Source organism: Cynocephalus volans, chromosome 4 (genome assembly GCF_027409185.1).
Source record: "Cynocephalus volans isolate mCynVol1 chromosome 4, mCynVol1.pri, whole genome shotgun sequence".
NCBI lineage: Eukaryota > Metazoa > Chordata > Mammalia > Dermoptera > Cynocephalidae > Cynocephalus > Cynocephalus volans.
Window position 1 is genome coordinate 93,127,198 of NC_084463.1, and position 15,672 is coordinate 93,142,869.

At 37.2% G+C, this 15,672-nt stretch overlaps 1 pseudogene; it reads right to left on the minus strand.

Annotated features, from left to right (window-relative positions):
• Positions 1–13,381: 13,381 nt before the first annotated feature.
• Positions 13,382–15,033, minus strand: LOC134376266 (bromodomain-containing protein 9-like; annotated as a pseudogene).
• Between the last annotated feature and the right edge of the window lie 639 nt (positions 15,034–15,672).

The window sequence follows — 15,672 nt, forward strand, 5'->3', positions numbered from 1 at the left end:
AATCTATGCTTATTTCAGGTTTATTTATAGTGGAAAAAATATTGGAAACAAAATGAATGCCCATCAGTAGGGGAATGATGAAATTATGGTACATAGTAAAATATGTAGCCACTAAAACATTTAATTAGAGCTATGCTATATGACTCTATAGATGTGTGTGTGTATTTCTGACACACAGAGAATTATTCTGATATTTAGAGAAAGTAAAATTATTATTACTCATTTTCTTTTTGAAACTTTAGTCAAAGTACATAAACAAAATAGGAGAGAGGAGCAAACCAAGTACAAAAAGAGGATGAAAATTGTATGCATAGGATCACACAATGTACTTATGTCAAATTGTGTATATCTTTAAATTCCTAGATACATTAAATGATTCATTCTACAGCAATAATACAAAACTTTTTAAAAGGAGGTAAGTTAAATATAAAAACTATAATGATGCATAAGAAGAAAGATTTTTTAAAAAAGAATTCTGTGCATAATTGCTTTTTAAACCCAGTTGACATGAATAATTTCTTAGGGAAAATATATTTTATATTAGAAGAGACAGTAAAACTGAATGTAGCAACACTTAATTTGGTATTGAAATAATACTTATATAGTAATATAGTTACAGGAAGTTCATGGTATATTGATATAAAACATTCATTCTATCTCCTGGCAGTAATGTTTGGATACTTTAATCTCTTAAGGATTGGGTATTATATAAGCTGTCGCACAACACGTAGAACTGAGGAAAGCCATACAATTCATTTTATGAAATTATAATAACTGATATCAAAATCCCCCCCAAATAGCACAGAAAATCTCCAGTCAAATACCAATTTATATAGTTCAGCTCCATTTTGAAAGATTAATAGGCAAAAAGAAGAGCTTATCCCAGCAAAGAATGTATGGTCAATATGAGGCTATCTTTTAACGTAATGGCAATGGCTTGTGTTTATACACAGAAGAGCTAGCTATGGGATGCCACTACTTACCTTATCCCCTGTAGTAGAAATTCTTTTAGGGACAAAGCTGTTTTTACTAAAAGGTGTTTTGGCTAGAATGTAAATCCTCTGGTACCTGGGAAGATATTGGTGCCAAACCTTCTAGGGAAGAGAGAAGCCACTTTTAATTAGAGAGGAGACTTTTTATTTTTGTTATCTCTAAGACCAATTGTGGAGAAAGAGCATAAGAAATAAATGGGAAAGGAACGTAAAAAAAAAAGGGGAAGGAAATGATAGGCTGTTTTGCCTCCCGGTAACCTTACCACACCCTCTTTAATTGCTAAGTGTGAGTAAAAAATTTTTTTGAAAATGAGCAAAGATGCCAAACTTTGCATTTGTGTTGCTACAGTTTTAAACTTAGACACTGAGGGAAAAAGATGCAGCAACGAGAGAGAGAAAGATATAAAAGTAAACCTTGAAAATACAGGTTTATGTTATTGGCCAGATTTAACCACATCTGCTAAAGTTAAGGGAACCTCCCTGATATCTGGGTTGCATGTGGAAAACTATTTTATAATTTCTACAGATGTTAAGAAAGACATTAGACTGAATGTTTTAAAATTTGATTTACTTTTGCAATTCTTCCTGAGAGTATTTGCTTCCAAATGACAGAATAGTTTAGAGCAATTTCCTTTACTGTTATCACTGTTACATGCAGCCTTAATTCTGTCACTTTGTTTTATGATCTCAGTTTGTTTTTTTTTCTGTTCCTTTTCTGTTGCTCTATTTCCTTTCACTAGTCATGCAGTACATTTCTACTTGCTTTTTATCTTCTATGGTAATGTGACAGGTAATCGTCCTTTTTAATTGTAATAGTGTGTTTCTATAACTTTCAAAATAATATTTGACTCATTGTTTAAAATAAAAATTAGGACCAGTTTTAACTTTTTATTTTCTTGTTCCAAGTCTAACCTTTATCGTCTTTGCAAAATTTATTTTAATGTATGGACTGCTCTTTCTTATTGGCATTAATAGTGTATTTTTTGCTACTTATTAGCATTTGTATTCAGTTTTTGTGATATTTTTAATATTAAGTTTTACCTAGTGCTTTATATTTAACATGTTAGTTGTCTGATATTCTTTTATACAGAGGTATCTTCCTTGTTTTTATTAATTGTGCTTGATATTTTGTTAGACCTAAATAGTCAGTGTGTTTCTCCAGAAGTATATATTATTGATACATTTTATGGAAATTTTCATATGTGAAAGTATTTTGTTTTCACATATGAAAGAAAATTTAGTTCTATATAGAATTTTTGAAAAACAACATTTTTATTCCAAAATTTACTAGAAATTGCTCTATTATGTATTTCCTAACACTGTAGAGAAACTGCAGTTTTATTTCTAACTGTGTGTGTATATACTTTTTCAAGTCCCTCATGTATATATATATAAAAGTTCAAAAAGTTCATGGAAAAATAGAATTAAAAGATAATACAAAACTTCTCATGCACTTTTTGAAGTACCTTCATACATACAGTCATATACATACAGTCATGCACCACATGATGATATTTTAGTAAATTATGTACTCCATATAAGACAGTAGTACTATAAGATTATAATGGAACTGAAAAATTCCTGTCCCTTAGTGACATTGTAGCCAACATAACATTGTGGTGCAATTACTTTACTTTTAATAAATGTAGTGTAGCCTCAGTGTACAGTGTTTATAAAGTCTATAGTAGTGTACGGTAACATCCTAGGCATTCACATTCACTCACTGCTCACTCACTGACTCACCCGGAGCAACTTCCAGTCCTGCAAGCTCCATTCATTGTATGTGCTCTATGCGGGTATGTTTTTCCTGTGTTTATCTGTTATGCTGTGTTTTTCCTGTGTCTTTTTTATGTTTAAGCATGTTTAGATACACAAATACTTACTATTGTGTTACAATTGCCTACAGTGTTTAGTGCATAACATGCTGTACAGATTTGTAGCCTAGGAGCCATAGGCTATACTATATATCCTAGGTGTGTAGCAGGCCACCCCATTCTGGTTTGTTAAAGAACACTCTATGATGTTTCTGCAACAATGAAGTCACCTAATGATGCGTTTTTCAGAATATACCTTCATTGTTAAGTGACTCATGACTGTGCGTGAATACATATATATACACACACAGGCACAGAATGTTTATATATATTGTTTGTGTTCTTTCTAGGTGTCTTCTCCCTATTTAAAAAAAAAAAATTGTCAAGGCATATCTATAGGTTGTGATACTGCATTACAACAGTAATTTTCAGAGTTCTCCAGAAAAATAGAACAATGCTTCCACTGAGGATGGAGAGATGTTGCCCCTGTCAAAGAAGACTCATCAGAATTTATGGGCTCAATGTCCCCAGCTTCAGCAGAATCTTTCCACACATTTTCATTCCAAATTTCAGGATCCTTTTCCTATCCCAATCAATGACCTCATTTTAACAGTAGATACCCAGTGAGGCTGGGAATTCAACTTGCCTTGTAATTTAGCCAGTCGCAAGAAGAGATTGTCTTTGATTTTCAGCAATCTTAGTCCTGTGGCTAGAGAAGACAGAGTCTCCTTCAGAGCACATGTAGAAAATTTCAGGTAATGCATGAGGTGCTTGAGTTGGGAGTTCAAATCACTGAGATCATCCTTTTTTCCCCTTTCTTCAGTGACATTAGGAGCAACTAGCCAATCTCATTTTATTTGTTTTCTTGACAAAAATGTCCAAAAATATTATATCTACAGTCATCCAGATCCTTGCTTCTTATAAATAGTTGGTTAGGAGTTATATTGTGTAGATCTCTATTGTCAGATCACTTTATGGACTACTGGTGCTTTCTTTACTACCAGAAATAGAGTTATCAGTGTTTTTAAATCTAATTGATTAGAATGCCAATTCCAGAACCAATTCAGAGAGAAAGAGAGAAAGAAAGAAAGAAACAACCACAGTAATACGTTGAACTTTTAGAAAACTAGAGATGGAAAAGGGCAAGGGAGGGGGACAGGGATGGGGGCTAATGAGGAATTGGTTAATGGACACAAAGAATGATTGTGTATTGTAATGATGAATAAGCTAACTATACTGATCTGAACACCACACATTATACACAATTATTGAAAATCAACATTGTACCCCACATGATGTATAATAAAAACTAAAAAATATAAATAAATAAATAAATACAATTATGTTTTTGTAGAACCACTCTTGGTACTAAAATCTGTATGTCAGTTTCCCCAGAGAAAGAAAACCAATAAGATACGTGCCAGTGTTTCTGGTGAAGTCCCTAAGCAAGAAAAAACAATGTCCGATTTCAAATGCAGGATGAATTTCCTCTTATTTTGGGAAGGCTCCGACTTTTTTTTCTATTCAAGCTTGCAACTAATTGGAGAAGATGCACCCACATTTGGAGTGTAATCTTTCCTCCGTGTACCAATTTACATTTTTTTCAATTCATTTGTATTATTACTTCAATTGATACCTATAATCATACGTATTTTGGGGGTACAATGTGATATTTTGATACATGTATACAATATGCAATGATTAAATCAGGATAATTAGCATATCTATAACCTCAAGTATTTGCCATTTTATTGTGTTGAGTATATTCAATCTCCTCTCTTCTAGGTATTTGAAAATATTCAATAAATTGTTGTTAACTATAGTCACCCTACAGTGTTATAGAACACTAGAATTTATTACTCTTATCCAGCTATAATTTTTTGTTGATCAATACCTCCCTATCTCTGTTTCCCCCTACCCTTCCAAGCCTCTATTAACCACTATTCTACTTATTCTACTGTCTACTTGGGTAAGATAAACTTTTTTAGTTTCCACGTATGACTGAGAACATAGGGTATTTATTTTTCTGGGCTTGGCTTATTTCATTTGACATAATGTTTTCCAGGCTAATCGATGCTGTCACAAATGACAAGGTTTCATTTTATGGCTGAATAGTATTTTATTGTGTACATATACCACATTGTCTTTATTCATTCTCTGATGCCATATCTTGGCTATTGTACACAGTGCTGCAATAAACCTGAGTGCAGATATCTCTTTGACATACTGATTTCATAACCTCTGGATATGTACTCAGTGGTGAAATTGCTGGATCATATGACATTTCTATTTTTAGTATTTTGAGGAATCTTCATGCTGTTTTCCATAATGGATGCACTAATTTGCATTTCCACAAACAGTGTATAAAAGTTCCCCTTTCTCCATGTCTTCACCAGAATTTGTTATTTTTTTGTGTTTTTGATGATAGCCATTCTAGATGATATCCCATCATGGTTTTTATTTTCATTTCTCTGATGATCAGTAATGCTGAGTATTTTCTATATACTTATTGGCCATTTGTATATTTTCTTTTGAGAAATGTCTATTCAGGTCATTTGCCCATTTTTAAATTGGATTATTTGGTTTTTCTGTTGTTGAATTGTTTGAGTACTTTACATATTCTGGATATTAATCCCGTGATAAATGCATAGCTTGCAAATATTTTCTCCCATTCTGCAACTTGTCTCACTCTATAGATTGTTTTCTTCACTGTGCAGAAGCTTTTTAATTTGATACAATCAAATTTGTTTATTTTTGCTTTTGTGGCCTGTGCTTTTGAGGTCTTATCCATAAAATATTTGGCAGAAATAATGTTCCAAAGCATATCCCTATGTTTTCTTCTAGTAATTTAACAGTTTCAGGTCTTATATTTAAGTCTTTCTATTTTAAGTTGATTTTTGTATGGTAAGATATAGGGGTCTAGTTTGTTCTTCTGCATGTGTATATCCACTTTTCTTAGCACCATTTATTAAAGAGACTGTCCTTTTCCTAATGTATGTTCTTGGCACATTTGTCAACAATCATTTAGTATAAACATGTGGCTTTATTTCTGGGTTTTCTATTCTGTTCCAGTGGCATATATGTCAGTTTTTATTCCAATACCAAGCTGTTTTGGTTAGAATAACTTTGCAGTATATTTTCAAGTCAGGTAGTGTGATGCCTCCGGTTTTGGTCTTTTTGCCCAAGATGGCTTTGGCTATTTGGGATTTTTTGTGGTTCCATAGAAATTTTAGGATTTTTTTTTTCTATTTCTGTGAAGAATGTTATTGGTATTTTAATAAGGATTGCTTTAAATCTGTAAGTTGTTTACATTTTAAATAAATAGAAAATAAATATCTCTATTTCTATTTATAAAGTGTCAGTGTCTTTGATGATTAATTTCATGTATCAACTTGACTGGGGCATGGAAACCTGGATATTTGATCAGACATTATTCAAGGTGTTTCTTTGAGGGTGTTTAGTGATGAGATTAATACATAATAGAGATGTTATCAAGATGACAGACTAGAGGCGCCCAATGCTTGTCTCCTTTACAAAGAAGAAACAAAACAACGAATGAATAATTGCACTTAAGTAAAGTGTCCAAAGTAACTAAAACACCTGAAGCCTGGAAACTCGAGATGGCAGCGTAGAGAGGGAAGCAAAGCACCTTAATCGTCAGGATCAGCTCAGAGCTAAGAGGAACTCCCCATGTGTAAGGGGAAGTCCCCATTACCACTGTGAATACCTGCAATTCTAGCTACAGAGAAACTCCACAGTTCTCAGATGCCCTAAGGCCAGTATATGAAGCTGTCTGGAGTCTATGTGGCTGCATTGTTCGAGAGCAGGCCTCACCCTGGACTCCCTCACTAACAGAGATGCAAACTACTATGGCAAAGTTCCATTTTAAGAAGAAAGCCACTGCCTTGGAGGCCAATAGGCCCTGAATCTTCACATCCCTGTGGCACCACCATTATCCCAGAACACCCACATAAAAGGCAGCAATGCCAGAACCCCAGCTAGGCTCAGCAGTACAGTTGTGATCCTGGTATCCCAGACTACACAGCACCCTACATCCCAAGGAACAGGTAGTCCATAGCAAGGAGTCTGCTCATATAAACTTTGTCTAGTCATTTTCAAAGTTTTCTCTGTGGAAGAGTTTAAAAGAAGTCAGTGAACATTTCAGGAAAAAAATAAAAAATAAAAAATTATAAAAATGTTTAAAAGTATCCAGAAAAGGAAAACTATGTATCATTGTTCTTAGCAAAACACCAGAAATATCAAGATGCCATTTAGAAAGGGATTTACTTTAATAAATAGACAACTTCAAAAAGAATGATACGAGAGTACTTTGAAAAGTATGTGGAAAAATGGAACTGAATGATAATATACATTTTTCCATGAACTTTTGGAAGACCCCTTACATAAACTTTTGAAGTACTTTATTTATTCAACTAGTTATACATTCGTTCTCCATGTTGTTAACAATGCTGAAAAATGCAGAATATTTACAACCCAGCACGATAATCAGAGAATGTAGCTGATCATGTTGAAACAAAATGATTACATTATGATAAATGTACTCTACAATCAGTAATAGTTTGTGTTTTTTTCTAGATATTTAATATAAGGTGATAGTAATTTTCTTGTTGTCAAGTTATTATAAAACTAAACATCTATTTTCCATATATGTACTGACTATATGTTGGTACAAGTGTCCAGTTTTGGAAAATAAGTTTTAGACAACTGTGGAGTGTAACAAACATTTAAACAATGTGGTAAATGGTAATAGTTCATAATCTATGCCTATTTTATGACTTCACATGAAATTGAAGTTAAATCAACACGTTTCTTTTTCTTTCTCCTTTCTTGCCTTGAGATAAATTCTCTGTTTCACAAAAACTGAAGAAGCTATGATCAACTTCTGCTGGAGACTGTTGCCATCTCTCTGCTTACAACATACTTTAATATGAATTGTGGATATCGAGTGTTTTAAAATCTGAAGTTTATTTATCTTAATACTATTTTATCTGCTTGATATTATGGCTGTTTTCTAAGGTTTCTTTAAAAAATATTCTACTTAAGGAAAATTTTATAAACCAGTTTTTTTTGGCCATGAAAAACTATTGAATAAACTAGACAGACATAATTGAAGTCGCATTATAGAAATGTAATTTTAGTGGTTGGGTGTGGATATATCAGATGCCATCTTTAATTTCTCTAAGTGTGAACATAATTTTAGAAGTTATAACAATAACAAAGGGAGAGATGCTAAGGTTATCATTAAGGACAAAAATACCAGAGTAGTAGAAGGCATAATTAAAATAGACTTTAAGAAGGTAGAATTTACTTTTGTTGGTCACTAACTAAATAGGCTGGGAAGTCAGGGATAGAAAGGAATCTAGAGTGACTATCACATTTCTATCTTGAAAGATGTATATGGTTCTTTTATATAACACTGAGAATTAAATAGAAGATCATATTTGCAAGAAAAAACAACGAGCTCCATTTTGAGAATTGTGAGTTTGTGGTGTTAAGAAAATATCCAATTGGACATTCTTGGTAAGCAGTTTAATATGTAATTCTGGATCTAAGAAGAGAGACCTGGCCTAAAGATATAAATTCCAAAACTGTATGAGTGGATTAGATTGTTCAAGAAAAGCACAGAGAATGAGAAAACTGATAAAGACATTCTGGGAAAATACAAGTATTTTTAGGGATGTTAAGAAGACATGGATATCACCAAAACTTTCTCTTTCTCTTTCTGGTTCTTCTGTTCATTTGGTACAAATTCTCGTGAGTTATGAGTTCAGTTGCATCAAACTGTGGATTATTCCTCGTGGTCAGTCCTTCTTGGTCAAATCCTCCTATATTCTTACAGAAGAATTTAACCACCCATATTTATAATTAGATACCCAATATATAAACATTTTTAAAACTTGGAGTACCTGAGGAAGATAATTCTGAGATAGAGGAAGGAAGAGAGAAAGGGAAAGATGGAGAAAGGGAGACAGAAATATAGCTATCAAAGACAAAATTTATTCAAGGTCTGGGAAGGAGGATAATCAGAACGTAACTATATAGTATGGATCAAAGACAGTGCAATGCAGTAAAGACTCTGTGCTGAGTCACTTCCTTCTGTATTCCACTGGGAGAATTCAGTCATAAACCCATACCTAACTACAAGAGAAATCTAGTCTCATACTGAACTCAGGGATAAAAGAGGTGCTGTGTTAAGTTACCTAATCGCCACAAGACTGAATAGGACTAGAAAATGGAGGAAAAACAGGTTGTTGTGTGCTGTACAAATAAAGTAAAATTCATAATTCCCTCAAAAGAGCTTGAAATTTTATTTAAGGGATAATACATGGTATGACTGTAGCAACAGTTATATGGCTGGATATGTAAAGGGTCCGAGTGTGAGCTAACAGTATAATGCCCACCAAACTGATAGGGTATCCTGAAACCAAAGAATGAAGCAGGCAACTCCATATGTTTTACAAGGAGTTTATTATTATTATTATTATTTTATTATTATTATTATTGAGAGTGGTTACTTGCAGGGATCAGGCAGAGTATCCATCCATCTGAGTGAGTACTGGGCAGGTGCATCACCCACATTCTGGGAGAGGGGGGAGGGGGAGGGAGAGTTGAGGCTTATGAAGCTTAGAGACAAAAGAAGTAGAAGATTCCCAGGAGTCTCACAACCTCCTCTTGCTTATTTTTGGGGTTGCTGGTGTAATTCCTCAGAGTCATTACCATTTTTTCAAGCACAGAGTTCTGTTCCTGTCCCTCCCTCAGTTGCTAAGTGGCTTGTGCAAGGAGAAAAATTGTAACTATTGAGTCCATAGCTCTGAAGATCATGAGGATAAAGTGAGTGCTGACCAGCATCCCAAGACTTATATGTGCTAGAGATTAGGAGAATAAGAAATGAGTCTGAATCATTATTGGCTGGACAAAGTTTCATAAAAGTAGGTATCCTCAGGTCTCATGCAAAGCTGAGATTTCAACATGTAGAAGGGACAAGAGTCTATACACGCCCACCTCTTTTCATGAATTTTTCTTTCAGTCCTGGAGGTTTTCTGCTCCAGGCGTCTGATCCCATCTGTTTATATAAGTATTTTCTATGGCCACTGAGGTAATTGGATAGCTTTCCTTTCCTTTTATCTTCCTGATGTTGGGTGAGAAGAACGGTCTGTGCATCATAAATCTCCATTATGCTGTGCTGGACTCTTAGCTCCAAGTAGGCAGCTTCCGAGTTCTGATAATTTATAGTTTTAATCTATTCTATAAATAAGCATGGAGGCTATGCAGCAGGCCCCGATTTACAAAGAAAATAGCAGATAAATAAGTAAAAAGGTAGATAGACAGATATAGACAAATAGATGGATAATTTTAATAGGCTTGAGATCAGGAAATAATATTACAAGAAAGCAAAGGTTGAAAAAATGTACCTATTAACCTCTTCTCTTGAAGTGGTTAGTAAACTGTTATTTTAGAATTCATAAATTTTTATGGGTGAGTAATTGAGAATATGGAGAATTTTTGTTTTGTATCCACAGTTGCAAATCATTAGAGTACACTTATTATCTTACTGTCCATGGCATTAATCACTAGTTTATACGATAAGCTATGAATAAAGCTTTCACCTCAGCACATTTTCAAAAAGGTACAATAGAAGTATAGAATAGTAGAGGTAGAAAATACTTTACAGCTTATCTGTTATGCACCCAAGTATTGGGAAAGTATGAGGGGTCTTTAAAAAAATTCGTGGAAAATGCATATTATGAAAAACTGTGCATGGATTTCAATACTTTTTTTTCACCAAAATAAACTCCTGATAACTTGTTATAACATGTCTGAACAGGATCTTGTTTGACGCACTAAGAAAGATAAGACATCAGTTTGAAAAGAGCCCTATCAAAGCAGGATGAAAATGGAAGATTGTAAAGCTTGAGTGGAAGAATGGAGAAATCATTGATGCTATACAAAAGTTTATGGGGACAGTGATCCAAAGAAATCAACAGTTTAAAAATGAATATCTCATTTTTCATTTTAAATTTTTTTTATTGTGGTAAAATATATATAACTTAAGAATTGCCATTTTAAGCATTTCTAAGACTGAAATTGCATGGAATTAATTACATTCACAATGCTGTGAGACCACCTTTATCTATTTCTAAAACTCTTCCATTATCCTAAACACAAACTCTGTATCCATTAAGCAATAACTTATTATTCCTTCACCTCCCAGTTTCTGGTAATGTCTAATCTAGTTCTGTCTCTATTTTTTTTTTCCCTTTTAAATTATACTCCCTAAATATATACAATTATTATGGGTCAATTAAGGAAAAATAACTCCTTTTAAGAAGGAATGAAATGATATTGAAGATGGAGCCGACAACTACAGACCATCCACATCAATTTGCAAGACAAAAATCAATCTTGTCTGTGATCTGATTGAAGACGACTGATAATTACCAAAATAAACAATAGCCAACACCATTGTCATCTCAACTGGTGCAGTTTACACAGCTCTGACTGAAAAATTTAAGTTGAGCAAAATTTCCACTAGATAGGTGCCCAAACTATGGCACCTAGATCAGCTACAGACAAGAGCAAAGCTTTCCACAGGAAATTTAAACAAGTGTGATCAAGATCCTGAAGCATTTCTTCAAAAAATTGTAATAGGAGATGAACTATGGCTTTACCAGTATGATCCTGAAGACAAAGCAAAATCAGAGCCATGGCTACCAAGAGGTGGAAGTGATCCAGTCAAACAAAAGTGGCTAGATCCATACCTCTCACCGTATACTATAATCAACTCAAAATGGATTAAGGATTTAAACATATACCCTGAAACAATAAAACTTCTTAAAGAAAACATAGGAGAAACACTTCAGGAAATAGGACTGGGCACAGACTTCATGAATACGACACCAAAAGCACGGGCAACCAAAGGAAAAATAAACAAATGGGATTATATCAAACTAAAGAGCTTCTGCACAGCAAAAGAAACAATTAAAAGAGTTACAAGACAACCAACAGAGTGGGAGAAAATATTTGCAAAATATACATCTGACAAAGGATTAATATCCAGAATATATAAGGAACTCAAACAACTTTACAAGAAGAAAACAAGCAACCCAATTAAAAAATGGGCAAAAGAGCTAAGTAGGCATTTCTCTAAGGAAGATATACAAATGGCCAACAGACATATGAAAAAATGCTCAACATCACTCAGCATCCGGGAAATGCAAATCAAAACCACATTGAGATACCATCTAACCCCAGTTAGGATGGCTAAAATCCAAAAGACTATGAACGATAAATGCTGGCGAGGCTGCGGAGAAAAAGGAACTCTCATACATTGTTGATGGGACTGCAAAATGGTGCAGCCTCTATGGAAAATGGTATGGAGGTTCCTCAAACAATTGCAGATACAACCCAGCTATCCCACTGTTGGGAATATACCCAGAGGAATGGAAATCATCAAGTCGAAGGTATACCTGTTCCCCAATGTTTATCGCAGCACTCTTTACAATAGCCAAGAGTTGGAACCAGCCCAAATGCCCATCATCAGATGAGTGGATACGGAAAATGTGGTACATCTACACAATGGAATACTACTCAGCTATAAAAACGAATGAAATACTACCATTTGCAACAACATGGATGGACCTTGAGAGAATTATATTAAGTGAAACAAGTCAGGCACAGAAAGAGAAATACCACATGTTCTCACTTATTGGTGGGAGCTAAAAATTAATATATAAATTCACACACACACACACACACACACACACACACAAAACCGGGGGGGGGGGAGAAGATATAACAACCACAATTATTTGAAGTTGATACGACAAGCAAACAGAAAGGACATTGTTGGGGGGGAGGGGGGAGGGAGAAGGGAGGGAGGTCTTGGTGATGGGGAGCAATAATCAGCTACAATGTATATTGACAAAATAAAATGAAAAAAAAAAAAAAAAAGTGGCCCGATCAAGAGCAAAGGTTTTGTGGGATCAAGAGTTTTGTGGGATGCTTAGTGCATATTGCTGTTAACTTTCTGGAGGACCAAAGAATGATAAAATCTGCTTGTTATGAAATTGTTTTGAGAAAGTTAGACAAAGCTTTATAAGGAAAACACCTGGGAAAACTTCACCAGGGAGTCATTTACCAGGACAATGCTCCTGCTCATTCTTCTCATCAAAGTCAATTTGATTAGGTTTTTTTTTTTTTCTCTCTCTCTCTCTCTTTGTGTCTCTCTTTATTAAGATCTGTGCATATACACAGGTATCTGGTAAACACATCCACTTATGGACACTGAACACTTCACTGCAACAGGCAGTGATCACTGTTATCAATTAAACGAATTGGGAGGCTGCCCTCACCTCCCAGCCTGCCCTGTGGGCTTCCCACGGGCTCCTGAGCAGCCCCCATTGCAGTCTATGTGGAAATGCAGTCTTGTGACAGGAACCCGCAGGACTTGCACATGACAACGACAGACACACTCACATCTGTGCTTCCCAAGGGCCAACCCTGGAGGCCAGCAGGGCAGAAACAGGTACGTCCACACCAGCACGGTGACAAAGGCTAGTTCTTTGTAGAGACCACAGGCTCTGGGGACTGAAGAAACTCATACGGGTCGTGGGTCACATCTGGCTGCTCCCCAACACTAAGGCGAGAAGGACTTCCTAGATGGTGCTGGTCCCTCTCGGAGGCGTTGGACAGGGAGCTGAGGTTGGATGATGGCCGGGAACCCCCATGCTCTGCCTGTGCTTCGTGCAGGTCCGGCAGCAGCTTGGTCGTCTCGTCCAAGTTCACGTGGCTTTCGTCGTGGTCCAGCTCTTTCTTTACTTTTTCCCCAGAAAGCTGAGCATGGAAATGTCCAGAGAGACATCAGAGTATGGGTTCACGGACACGAAATCCAGAACTGAGCCACTGCCATCTCCCAGGGTGCCCCCAACCTTTACTTCATCTGGAGGTTTCATGGGAACATTTTTCTTCTGCTTCAGCTCGAAGAGCATCCTCGAGTGGCCTCCGCCTGTGATCTGGTCCAGGAGGTCGTCCACCATTTTCTTGCTGTAGCTCCCCGCTTCCTTCACAAACTCCTGCAGGCTCAGCGCACACGGCACGCCCGTCTCGCCTCCGCAGGCCGGAGACAGCAGCTCCATTTCATCCGACTTCAAGTCTCCAAACACTGAATTGTTCTGCATTGAAAGCGCAGTCCTGGCAGTGGAGAGAAGCGAACTTTGTTTCTCCTCTCCTCTTTGAAGCCGATTGTCGTGAAACCTGGGAGTAGCTGGCTGGAGAGCGAGCTCAGGTCCACCGGCTGTGTCTCCTCCTCGTCAGGGTCCAGCTGGGCCGTGTTGACCACGCTGTAGAGCAGGCTCCCGCCTGCCCTCCTCTTCAGGTAGCCCGTCTTGCCACTTGGCAGGAACCTGGTGATCCTGTCACGAGCCTCGTCAGCTGCACGATCCACCAGGGCCAGCACTTGCTCCTCTGAGGTGCTGTCAGGCTGCAGGCGTTTCCCTCAGGCTCAAATACGCAGCCGAGAACGTCTCTACTTGGCTTTTTGGACTTCTCGGCAGTTTCTACTCGTACACGTACAACTTCAGGAACGGGTTCCTCAACAGCTGTATCTCCATTGCCCAGAAGAGCTGCCTGTTTGCTCATCATCTTAAAGCCTGCATGAAGGGTCTTCTTGGTGAGCTTATACTGCACGGTGTCTGGTCTGTTGTACGTCGTGGCGTTATCACACATCAGTTTGAAATCTGCCTTACATTCTCTGACTGACCTGGACTCATTAGCTACAGTTTTCTCTTTCATTGTGCCAAAATCCATGGGATGTTTTATTGTCACTGACTACCCGGGAGCTGCTGAGCAGGCTGCGCGGAGGGGCCGAGGGGGCGGCTCCACCTCCAGCTTCCTCCAGGGTCGAGGTCGCCAGCCTCGCCCTCCGAGCCAGCGTGCGCCCTCTCTCGCTTCCGCTTCTCCTCCTTTCGCTTCCTCCCTTCCTTGTCATCGAGATGCTTCTCCTTCTCTGACTTCTTTTTCTTCTCTCTGTGCCTCTCTGGCTCATGGTCTGCCCTATCGTCGAAGTAACTGGAGTCGTGCACAGACCCTGAGATTTCAGTCACCTCATTGTCCCCAACCTTCAGGACCGGCTTCAGAGGCTTCTCCAAGGGCTTGTCTGCGTAATCCTCGTACAACCAGCACCACTCGGCCTTGTGCTTCTTGCCCATGGCGGAGGTGGGCCTGAGGCATGGGGCCGCCACACCCTCTGATCAGAGTTTTGGTGGGAAATCCTTAGGTATCTGCATTACAGTCCTAATTTGGCTGCTTCTGACTTGTTTTTTGTTTCCTAATCTTAAAAAAAAAAAAAAAAAAAAAAAAGGAAGGGCACTTCTGTTAATTGATTGAATTGTGTACCCCAAAGTCCATATATTAGAAGCTCTGTTCCCCCTGCAACTATTGAGGGTAAGAAATCCTATTATGGTAATAAAGGTAGGGCCTTGAAGAGGTGATCAGATAGTGAAAACCACGCCCTACTGTATGGATTAATAATGGTAGTCATGGGTGTAGTTCTGGGGGCTTTAAAAGGAGAGCACATGAGTCTCTCTCTCTGCTCCACCGTTCTGCCATGTGAGATCCCTGGGTCACTGTCACCACCACCAAGGCCTTCACCAGATGTGTTTCCTGGACTTTGGACTTGCCAGCTTCTGAAGCTGTAAGCAATAAATTTTGTTTACCTACAGATCACCCAGTTCCAAGTATTTTGTTATAAGCAACAGAAATGGACTAATACAGGCACCCATTTTTCTTCCGTTAATAATATAAAAAAAGACTGCATTAACATAGTTAAATTCCCAAGGACTCTCAGT